Source organism: Bactrocera tryoni, chromosome 2 (genome assembly GCF_016617805.1).
Source record: "Bactrocera tryoni isolate S06 chromosome 2, CSIRO_BtryS06_freeze2, whole genome shotgun sequence".
NCBI classification, from domain to species: domain Eukaryota; kingdom Metazoa; phylum Arthropoda; class Insecta; order Diptera; family Tephritidae; genus Bactrocera; species Bactrocera tryoni.
This window is the reverse complement of record NC_052500.1, coordinates 66,165,294-66,176,104: the sequence shown is the minus strand read 5'-3', so window position 1 is coordinate 66,176,104 and position 10,811 is coordinate 66,165,294. Positions and strand designations below refer to the sequence as shown.

The following is a 10,811-nucleotide window of genomic DNA, read 5'->3' as shown; positions in this document are numbered from 1 at the left end:
TGCTTGCTTTTTTGTTGTTGTTTGTTTGCACAAAACCTGCCTGATTTTCAGCCGTTACGAAATCCCTGTTGACTTTTTAGTAGTTGTAGTTTAATTACTCTTCAATTGTATAGCAATTACTCTTTAATTGTACAACAATTACTCTTAAATTATACAATTTAATTTCGCGATAATTCTGTCAATTAATCTGCTCTTTTCGTTGCTTTTTGCTTTCTTTTGCTTGTTTTGTTTGTTTGTTTTAGCTAAAACCGAAATTGTATATACCAATTCTTCTGATATGCGCGCTTTTTGTAGTAGCTTTCTCTCTTTCTTACTGCCTCAGTAAACACTTGTTTGAAAATCCAATTAGTTTGTTGTTTTAAAGAAAATTCGAAAATTGTTTCTACGCTAAATCTCGCTTGCTTTCTCGTACCGCGCGCTATCACTGCTATCTCCTGTCTAACTGTCTCCCAACTGGACGCGCTTCCAACAAGTTCCAACTCTCGTCCTTTTTACGTTTCTTTCGCTGTTTTGCAAACTCTTTTCCCTGGAAAGAAAAGAAATTATAAAGATTTTGTTTAGTATATGTTTTAAAAATTCATATTTAAGATTACTGATTTAGGTTCAGAAGTTTATTGGTTGAGCCGTTTCGAAGAACATTTTTTACTGGTTCTGGAAACAGTGTTTTGATAGTGTAAACTTTTGGAAACCGATTACACTCAGTTAAAACAGAAATTGTTGCAAATACTCTGATATCTACCGAACTATTTGTCGGAACAACTACAAATTTTCGGAGAATGTGCTCAGATGTACTATATAAGCTATTTCGATTCGATTTTTTTTTTTTTTTTGAAATTTGCAAGTGGATATAACCCCTAACTGAAATCAAAAATTAATCTAGTTTTTATCTTAAAAAATTTAAAGTTCAAGTTAAGGGGTTAGTCAGGTCTAAGATTAAAAAAAAATAAAAAATTTAGATCTTTTGTTTTCAAAGTTTAACTATGAAGAATAATATCCATATTTCTATATTCCCAAATTAAAATGTTTACTTTTTTTTTAATTCGAAACAGTCAAACAAAAAGGGAAACAAAAATTATTTTTTTTTTTCAGACAGTCACCGTTTCGAGACAAATTATTTATCCAACTTTTCCGTGGAACCAGACAATGCGATATTATTCTAGCTTAGTAATTGTTATGTTTTTTTCTTTGGTTTCAAATTGCTAACTTTGAAATCGTAGGTAATTATACCTACGCGCCAATGTTTGAGAGCCCCCACCATCATCAGCTGCTAAATTTTTTTTTGAGGATTTTTTTGGGAGGGAAAGAAATAATTGATTAAAGCGAAATTTCTAGGGTTTATAGTTATATATTTAAACATTGTTCACAAATTTTTTGGATACGAAATCTTTGATATTTTGCCTTTGGGAAGCAATTGCCCGATGCATCTCGCATGTGCATTTGTTGAACGGCGGGCAGCGCTAATATATCTGCTAGACGTTCGGTCACTATTTCCCTTCTAGCTTCGAAAATATTTCGAGTTCCCATCTATAACTTTAGGGACATATTCTTAGATTATTTTTAAAGAGATTTAAGCAAAAACAAAAAAAATCGATTTTTGAAGCTTCTAAAGCAGGCTCCCCCCTTAACACAGCCTCTGACACCTTGCTGCATTGCAACCAACAGTTGACTGCGTCAAAATATTAAAGTATTTTCTGTTAGAAAATTTGCCAATAATTCAAGGGCGATTGTATTAAGCTACTTTCGGTTTATTTTCCATATGAAGCGCTCTGCTATGTTGTATTTCTGAGCCTTCAGCATCCATCGGTACTAATAGATGGATATTTAGGAAAGAAAAAATTCAATGTTTTGATCAATTTTAGTAGTTTCGAAAAAACCCCGACCAAAGGTTTCGTGAAATTAGAAAATGTGTGTCAAATCGAACATTGAGAGTAAAAACTCTTTGGAAAGAAATGTTTCAAGAATTGGAAAACAATGCTGGCAGCGTTAAAGTAGAACTTAACTACTTCTTATATACTCGATATTTTTAAAGTCTTGAAAGTGGATGATTATTTTTGGAATAGCAGCTAAGCGTCCAATACAAGATTTTTTAGAAACTGAGTTGGAACTTATGTATATTTTATTTTTGAAAGCGCTTGGACCAAATTCAATGAATGTGTTATTAACATCCAAGGATTAGGGAATTCGAATTTCGGCAGTGTAAAATCTATGCTCCAGCCGCAGATCAAGTGAAAGATAATAGTGCAATAGGCTATGGAAACATCTTCGACAGATAATACTGACAGCCTTCAAGTCGCTCACGCGGTACCACTTCTTCGCAAGATTGTTTATACTTTATTTGTTGGAAACGTCTATTATATAGAGGGTCCGGCACTCGAAGTGTACCAACTTCAGACCGTTCGCGCAGCTGCCGCTCTGGAATCAGCTGTTTATAAATTTGCTGAATGACAGTTATTGTTAACAAGTGTTCAAAAGCGTTTTGCTAAAAGTGTGATCAGCCATGGAACTCAAACGTAATAATGTGATTGCTTTATATTTAGCTGGAAAAGTAGAGCCAGCAATTATTCGTGAGCTCAAACAGCGTAATGTGAATAAAGTTTTTGTTTATCGTCATACTGGTAGCATCGCAAAACGCCATAGAGGTGGTCATCAAAAGACTGCAACGTCACGTGAGATGGTTCGGAAAGTGTAGAAGCGACTTGAGCGAAATCCACGACGAAGTGCCAATCAAATGGCAAATAAACTGAAAATATCCGACCGCAGTATCCGACGTATATTGAAACATGAGCTCAAGGACAAGCCTTACAAGTTCCAAAAGGCCCATGATCTCTCACCGAAGCAGCAACAAGTAAGACTTGAGAGAGTGAAGCAGTTGCTTCGCTTGACCGAAAGCGATCAAATTCCGAACATTGTGTTTTCTGACGAAAAAATTTTTCTAATTGAGCAATTCGTAAACTCTCAAAACGATAGGGTTTACTTGACCGACCGTTCATACGAGAATCTAAGTCATCGGTTGGACACCAGGAGGCAGCATCCGCCACAAATAATGGTTTGGGCCGCTGTCACCGCAGATGGGGTCCAATTGTTTTCATCGAGCTTGGTGTCAAAGTAAATACGACATATTATCGGGAAAGTGTTCTGCGACATATTATCGGGAAGTGTTCTGGAAGCTGCTTTGAAGCCGTGGGCAAACAAACATTTCGGTCGCAAACCATGGATGTTTCAACAAGGCTCAGCACCGTCTCACAAAGCGCGAGTGAACCAAGAATGGCTGAAAAATAACGTTCGGAAATTCATTACGATCACACAGTGGCTCTCGAATTCACTCGATGTGAATCCAATGCTTTATTCTCTCCGAAGGTCCGAAGTGAAAAGTACACCGGTCTCGAGATGCTGAAGAAAGCCATTGTCCGTGAGTGGGCCAAAATATCGGCAAGTGACATTCGGGCAGCTTGCGATTCGTTTTTTGACCGTCTCAAGGCCATGGTAAAACTCCTTGTGGTAAACAATGTCTCCGCTGAAGTAACCATGTAGAAGAGAAGCAGTGACGAAACTTAATGTGCGATAGATGCGAGTGGAAGGTATTATTATGTCGCGGAAACCGAATAGGATTTAATAAAACTAATTAAAGAAGGAAATCTGAAATTAAGTTTTTTTTGTAATTTTCATCTAATTTTTGTATAAAACTGTCACATCTAATAGAAAATCAACCACAGAACTGCTAAGAGCACATTACGGCGCCAAATAGAAAATAATAAAGTGCAGTTTTATGGCCACATGTCAATTGCTATTGCCGCCCTTTTGAGGCGCACACGAGTAAGAATTTCCGTGCCATTTAAATACGATATTCATCAAAAATATACTAAAGGCTGTGGTAGCTCGTGTGTAAAGCTATAGAATCATTTCAATATTTTTGGGCAAAAACAACAAAAGACGCGGTTATGCGGTTGAAAATAAAATAAAACAAACGTCACGGCTGTGCGTTACACAATATTATTTAATGAATGTAGGGTGATTATAGTTTTTGGTGTAAATAAATTAGGAGCTTAAATAGTGCAAAATAAATATAGCACGCGGAGGCGCTGCGGGAAAATATATATTATTTATGGCGAAATGTGAAAATTATGAATTATGAAAATCGACAGGCATAAAATAATATATTGCTATACATAATATATATAGTTGTTTTTATGTATATGTATGTATGTATGTATGTATGCATATACCGCATCTTACTGCTGCTCGCTACAATTCACGCCTTTGTGATTATTTCAAAATAATTGTTTTGGCAAGCAAAGCGAAATTTATGCACATTTATGTCTATATACTATATACACGTACTATATATATGGGTATATATAGTATGTTAGGTAAGAGCAAGCATTAAACAATATATAATATAAATGCACTTAAACCGTTGCAGATGTCAAAGTTAATTTTGTCACTCTTGTCTGAAGGCATGTTCCACAGTTTGCTTTTGTTCGCTTGGTTGCCTTTGTTTTCTGCCCAATTTGTCTTTTGGCGGCACAACCCACACAATACATTATGTACTAGATACTTTAGTATATATCTTTAAATAGTCTGTATATTTATGTTCATTTAATGTTGGCTTATTTGTGCTTAAGCATACCTTTTTAGCATGAAATTTGTCTCGAAATGTCTTACTGTTCTTTTCTTGGCTTTCACTTAGTGTTTCTTTGCATTTATTTTTAAACAGAAAATGTTTTTTGAGTTCTTCCAATGCGCATTTGATGGTGTTTATCACAAATATAGATACTTAGCGCTTAGTACTCGCATAAAATAACATAATTTTTATTCTATATGTACATATGTACATACAAATTTAGTCCACACCTGTTGGTAGAGTGGTTGTAATTTTTAGAATTAAATTAAGTAATCTAAGTTATAAATTTTAATTGTGGCAATAACAAGCAAACTCGTATCAAAAAATGTAGTTATTGCTTTCTATTTTAGTAATAACACTATAAGGAAAAACGATTTTTTTGGGCATTAGACTAATTTTTCTTCGAGAGATTAAGTCTTAAGCACAAAAAAAAAAAAAAAAATATCACGGTTGTTCGAAGTTAGTTTCCAAAATCGAAATACTATTTTCATTCTAAGTTTGTAAGTAGGGTTCCTGAGAAACATTATATCTCTTTCATAATCTCGTTATTTCTGCTATTTTAATGGCGCATAACGTTTTCGGAAAAGTTTTATACTGTGTAATCGATGTTTTATATCATCAAAAATAGATACTTTCACGAACATAAAGTCCACCGACTTTTTTGGAAAAATGTGATACTTTGTAATGTAATAAACAGTAGCATGAAGCTGAAGTTGATAGAGTTTCCGAAAAGACACCCTTCTAGCAGCCTTCCCGCAGTCCTTCACCCATCCGTAAAGTAGCACTCAGTCTTCTTTCTTCCAACAACTTCTACCTACCCACAACTTCCTCACAGCGGCAGGTAAATAATCGACAGGGTTTGGGTATTATCTGCAGAAAAGCATTAAGTGCCATGGTTGGCGTGGACCTTAGTGCAGCACACAGGCTGATGAGCGCCGCTACCTCAGTACTTTTGAAATTTGTGAGAAGAAAGGAAGAAATTACGTTTTCTTACAGATCTTTTGCTTCCAATGTATAGGAAAAAACGAAGTGGTATGATATTAAATTATATACTCAAGGGGGTATTCTTGTATAGGATTTTGAAAAAAATCGATTTTTTTTTGCATATCTTGAAAGTTTAGACTTCCAAAAATATGACCTTGAAAGGATTTTTCAAAATTCGACTTATTTTAGAAGATACAGCCGATTTTGTGACGTGGCGTTCGTGTTCACTAGAATTGTCTCCTAAACTTTAAACACGTTTTTCTCAAAACTGACTTTTTCGGAACGATACCTACGATTTCTCAGGTTCTACTGAACCGATTTACTTGACATTTTTATAGAGTCTTCTTTATAGGCTTGTCTATGGTTGGAACTAGCCCCATCCCCAAATTTTTATTTTTATTATTTTTAAAAAATTCGAAATAGTCAGACAATATTCTGGATTAATAATATTTTTTTTTGGTTTCAGATAACTAGGAGGAGGTTGAAATCAGAGGTATGGTCACGTGGAAATTTTTAGAGACCCCCCACCCACTTCGTCAGCTCACAATTTTTGAAATTTTTTTACTTTTTTAGTTTTCTGTACTCTTCTAAAATTAACAAATAACTAATAAAAAAAGGATAGTAAAAATATTAATTGCTTTTTTTTACGACACTTTAAAAATTACCTGAAATTCATGCTTCTAGACCAGAATACCCCCTTAAAAAAATTGTATAAAAATGTTTCAAACAATATGAAGGGAATAGAAATCTTATTAACGTACTGCTTTTTCGTGATACTTTTGGTTACTAAGAGTGTGAAGAAGCTTGAAGAAGATCTCTAAAGCTGAACCGAAATGTCCAACATTATTGCTTTATCGGCTTCTGGGATTACTAAAAGGTTTAAGCAAAGTTGCCGTCAATTAAAGAAAAGCGACGCGTCGACAGCAATTGCCCAACAATTGAAATTTATTGCCAATTTGTGTATTAAATATTAACACCAAGGCTATTAAATTTGATGATTAATTCAAAATCAATTTCTAACAGTAAATAATTTCTGCTTTTTTCGCGCAAACTATGTACGTCAGCAGAAGTGAGCAACAACCCTCCAATAATAAGCGCGTCACGCCGCCATCGCTTGGCGCCTAATGAACTTAATTAGAGGAAAAAGTAGGCGAAAATTGACCGTTTGCGAAAGAAATTGATATTAATTGATTTTAGCAATAAAATTTTTGCCCAGAAAAAAAAAAAGAAACAAAAAAGATAGTACATAATTAAAATAAATTCATAGAAATAAAAAAAATTTAAATAAAACAGAAAAAACGGAAAACGTGGCAAAATTATTACCAATTTTGCCTTTTTTATGCTCAATTGCGCTCTTTAGTGCTTGAAAATAATAAAAACAAAAAGGTTTATTGTTTGTACATGTATGTGTGCGTTTTTACGAGCGCGTGACTAACAGCTGCTGTCGAAAGCCAACTCAAGTCAGCTCGAGCTGTAGACGCGCCATTCGCCATTACCGACGTATTTAGATAGAATAGTGTCTACCACCATCTGTTTGCTTGATTGAGGACTGCAATCAGACGCTAAACAATCGACGCCAATTGATGTGATGATCTGCCGCTGGCTGCTAGTCAATCGACGTTTTTGGCAGCATTTTTATTTAAATCCTTGTAGTCGAAAAGTGAGAGTCTTAAATCTACAACTAGTTACATATAATATAGTTTATAAATACTTTCGAACTAGTGTAATATTATCACATAAAAAAGTCAGACCATTTCGCCATGATTGGTCATATGAACAGGGTAGTTGTGCACACTAGAAAATAACCAACTCAGACTTGATATTCAAAAGGCTGATGACAAGTTAAAAATATAAACTTCTCCGAACAGAGATTTAATAGTTTTTGGATCTGATCAACAATCGAATTTTGGAAAGCCAAAAAAAATCAAAATTTTGGGTGAGTTAGGTATATAGGCTGGCTTTTTTGTTAGACGACGAAAGATCCCACTTGGATGATTAGAGACACCTTTGCTTTGTGATGTCCAGAGCTCCTTGGTATGGATTAAAAAGAGTTCTAAACACCTTGGTATGTGTTGAAAGAACCGTCACGTATCTACAACGCTCGTAGAACCATCTACAAATTTATTGAGCTGGCTAAAATGAACTGTGGCAACCGAGTTGCTTCATCCTTAGTCTGGCGAAAGCTGGATAGTGGAGAAAAAAGCGTATAAATGTTTCTATCTCATTTCCCTTTTGCTATTTTGACAAGTTGCGTACTTCAAAAGCTTTAAGTTCACCGTGTGAGTGTCAAAGGGACAGTGTCCAGTTAGGACATCTATAACCGCGGCTATGTGAATCTTGCAAAGAGCTAGTAGTTCTATCAACATTTTATGTGCCATTCTCTCCACGCATACCGAGTTCGCGCGAGGCCCACGGATCCAGCGGCCCAGTATATAAAGACAGTGAATCACCCAGACGATTTTAAAATGGAAGTAACCTGATGCTAGAGCAAATGTTGTCATACACTTCTTGACTAGTTTTGAGCTCACTGTTAATGAGCTTAAGTTCTGTATATGTAGTAGCTCTGCTATCAGAATGGCATATCTCCCTCAAAAAAACCGTATTTTGTAAAAATAAAATCTGCTGCTACCTTAATGGCTATCACTTCTGTTTGAAAGACTCATCAGTGGTCTAGCAGTACGAAAAAAAAAGTTGATTGAGAGCTCCCGACAGAAGACTCCGCCTCCAACTTTCCCCTTAAGTCATTACTGTTTCAAAGAGTCATAAACGGTCTGGTAGTATGAAACAAAAGTTGTTTGAGAGCTTCCGACAGAAGGCTCCGCTTCCAACTATTCTCTTATACGTTGATCCATCCTTTAAAAAAGCGCACTGCGTTCGTTCTCCAGCGACTCCGCTCAACCAACATATCATTCGTAGGTATATGCGCAGAACGAATACCGCGAAGCAGTGATCCAAGTTATCAGTGTTACAAAGTGAGTAAAGATTTCGGAATGTCACTCTCTGACTTCCTTAATATGTACGGCTTCCCGGAGTCTGATAGCAAACTTAGCGCGCAACTATGCCCAAGGGTGCTATATGTGGAATGATGTTGTAAGTGGCGTATCACTGAAACCAATGAGAGCCGCTTATTGAACACCTGCTAGCCGGTTAGCAAGTGTGAGTTTACCGAACGCCATAAGACAAATACACCATATTCAGTATTGGCTTAACTAAGATCTCGTAAAGACAGAGCACAACTCTTGGTGAGAGTCTCCCCCGCTTCCGATTAGTTCTTTTACAATAATAAAAGGCAATCAGTTTCTATTAAGGAAGTGGTATCTGAATGTTATACCTCCTGGTAAACGAAACCAATTCAAAAACGAGTTGAAGTTTCTATTAACAATAAATTGAGTGAGTTGTAATTGGAGTTTTGAATGTGGAAAGTGACGTTGTATATACCGAAACCAGTACTGTATCAAAAAGTAGTTATCTGTTATCATCACCAAAACAGTCGATTTCATTAGTGGGTTTATATACCAACTATTTTCTTTGATGACAATAAATTGTAAATATTCAATTAATTGACAATTTGCCAACCAAAAAAATAAGAAAAAAAAGTATAATATATACCAAAGATATCTATTAGATAAAGCAGACAACAAAAAGGGCACCAGAATAGAACGAAAAATTAGGTTCTCATGCAAAAGAAAAGATAAAATAAATATAAGAAAATTATTTAAATGGAAATTATTGGCATGAGTTGACATTCGCTGACCTTTCGTCACCAAATATGAGCGACTAAATTATGTAAATGGCGAACACGAGCTAAATCTATTAAACAAATGCACGCTTACATACAAATATAGCTATAATGAAAGCAGCTTAGAGTATATTTAGTAAAAGCAATTAAGTGAAATGCAGATTAAAGCGATAATTTTTAAATTTAAGAAATTTACAAAAATAAGGAAATATACAGAAATTTAGAAATATGGGTATAGATTTTAAAATCTTTTGTGCAGCAGTTTAGAATGGAAGCCGAAATATCGAAAGACGGCTGTAATGATTTTGAAAAGCAATTAATAATGCTATTTATATTCTATTTGCATTATATTTTTATTTAATTTCGAGCAGAAATATCTTATGGCAGACAACTGCCAAATTGTTGCCAAATCTTTTACTCAAACGTCTTTAGATGACTGATAATACTCTGATGTAAGCGTGTACTAAAAGTATAGTAAGAGGACGTCTTCTGAATTCAGTGATTTGTGAAACAAATTTTTAATTTCGCCGAAATGAGGTTTGACTCACGATGTGGTTTCTTTGAAAAAACGTTTGTGATCATTTTCTATTTATATACCTCGTGGTACTCAGTAGAAATATATATTTTTATATCCCATTTTTAATACTTTAACCCAAAATACATAGGTCATAGAATATAATATAAAAATTTTTTGTTTCGATATAAGACGGTTTAGTTTAGGCGATTCCAATAACAACGGAATTTGTTCTACAGAGACTAAGACCAATTCTTAAAATTTGAGTTCCTGTTTTGTAATAGCGAAGATCAGTACTTATTTTAACACACATTATCTCTTCATGGCTAAATCGACTTAGCTCATCATGCTGGTAGTTTATATATTGTATATACTTTATAGTCTCTGATGTTTACTTCTAGGTGCTACAAACATCTTAGCAAACTTAATATATCGTGTTCAAGGTATGATAACAGCTTTATACGAAATCTGAAGAATATTCTTGAACAGACGGAAAAATAAGCTATGATTTCTCAATAAGACACAATTACTGTTTTGAATAAAGCTCGGCGTCTTGGGAAATCTAAGCAATCTGCAATACATATTTAGAGCAATCCGTGGAACAAATTACTATAAAATATATATAAAAACATATAAGAATATTGCCAAAAATGTGTGAATATAGCATGATCAAATTTGAACCGGACTCCCAATATGGAATTCAAACTTCAAGTGAAACGAAAAACGATAGATCCGTAAAACTAATTATTACAAAATATTGCCAAAAATGTGTAAATATAGCATGATCAAATTTGAACCGGACTGCCAAAATGGAATTATAATCTCACGTGAACAGAAAAAAGTTAAATCCGTAAATATAAAATATTGCCAAAAATTTGTAGATATACCATGATCAAATTTGAACCGGACTGACAATATGGAGTTTAAACTTCACACGAACATAAAAGAAGAAA

At 34.7% G+C, this 10,811-nt stretch overlaps 1 long non-coding RNA gene across 4 annotated transcripts in view; it reads right to left on the bottom strand.

Annotated features, from left to right (window-relative positions):
* Nucleotides 1-2: 2 nt before the first annotated feature.
* The window catches only part of LOC120769038, an 84,580-nt gene continuing 73,771 nt past the window's right edge, over nucleotides 3-10,811 (bottom strand). For all 4 annotated transcript variants that reach the window (XR_005704816.1, XR_005704817.1, XR_005704819.1 and 1 more), the window contains exon 3: nucleotides 3-526. This is a non-coding gene — a long non-coding RNA (uncharacterized LOC120769038). The remainder of the gene's footprint in view (nucleotides 527-10,811) is intronic.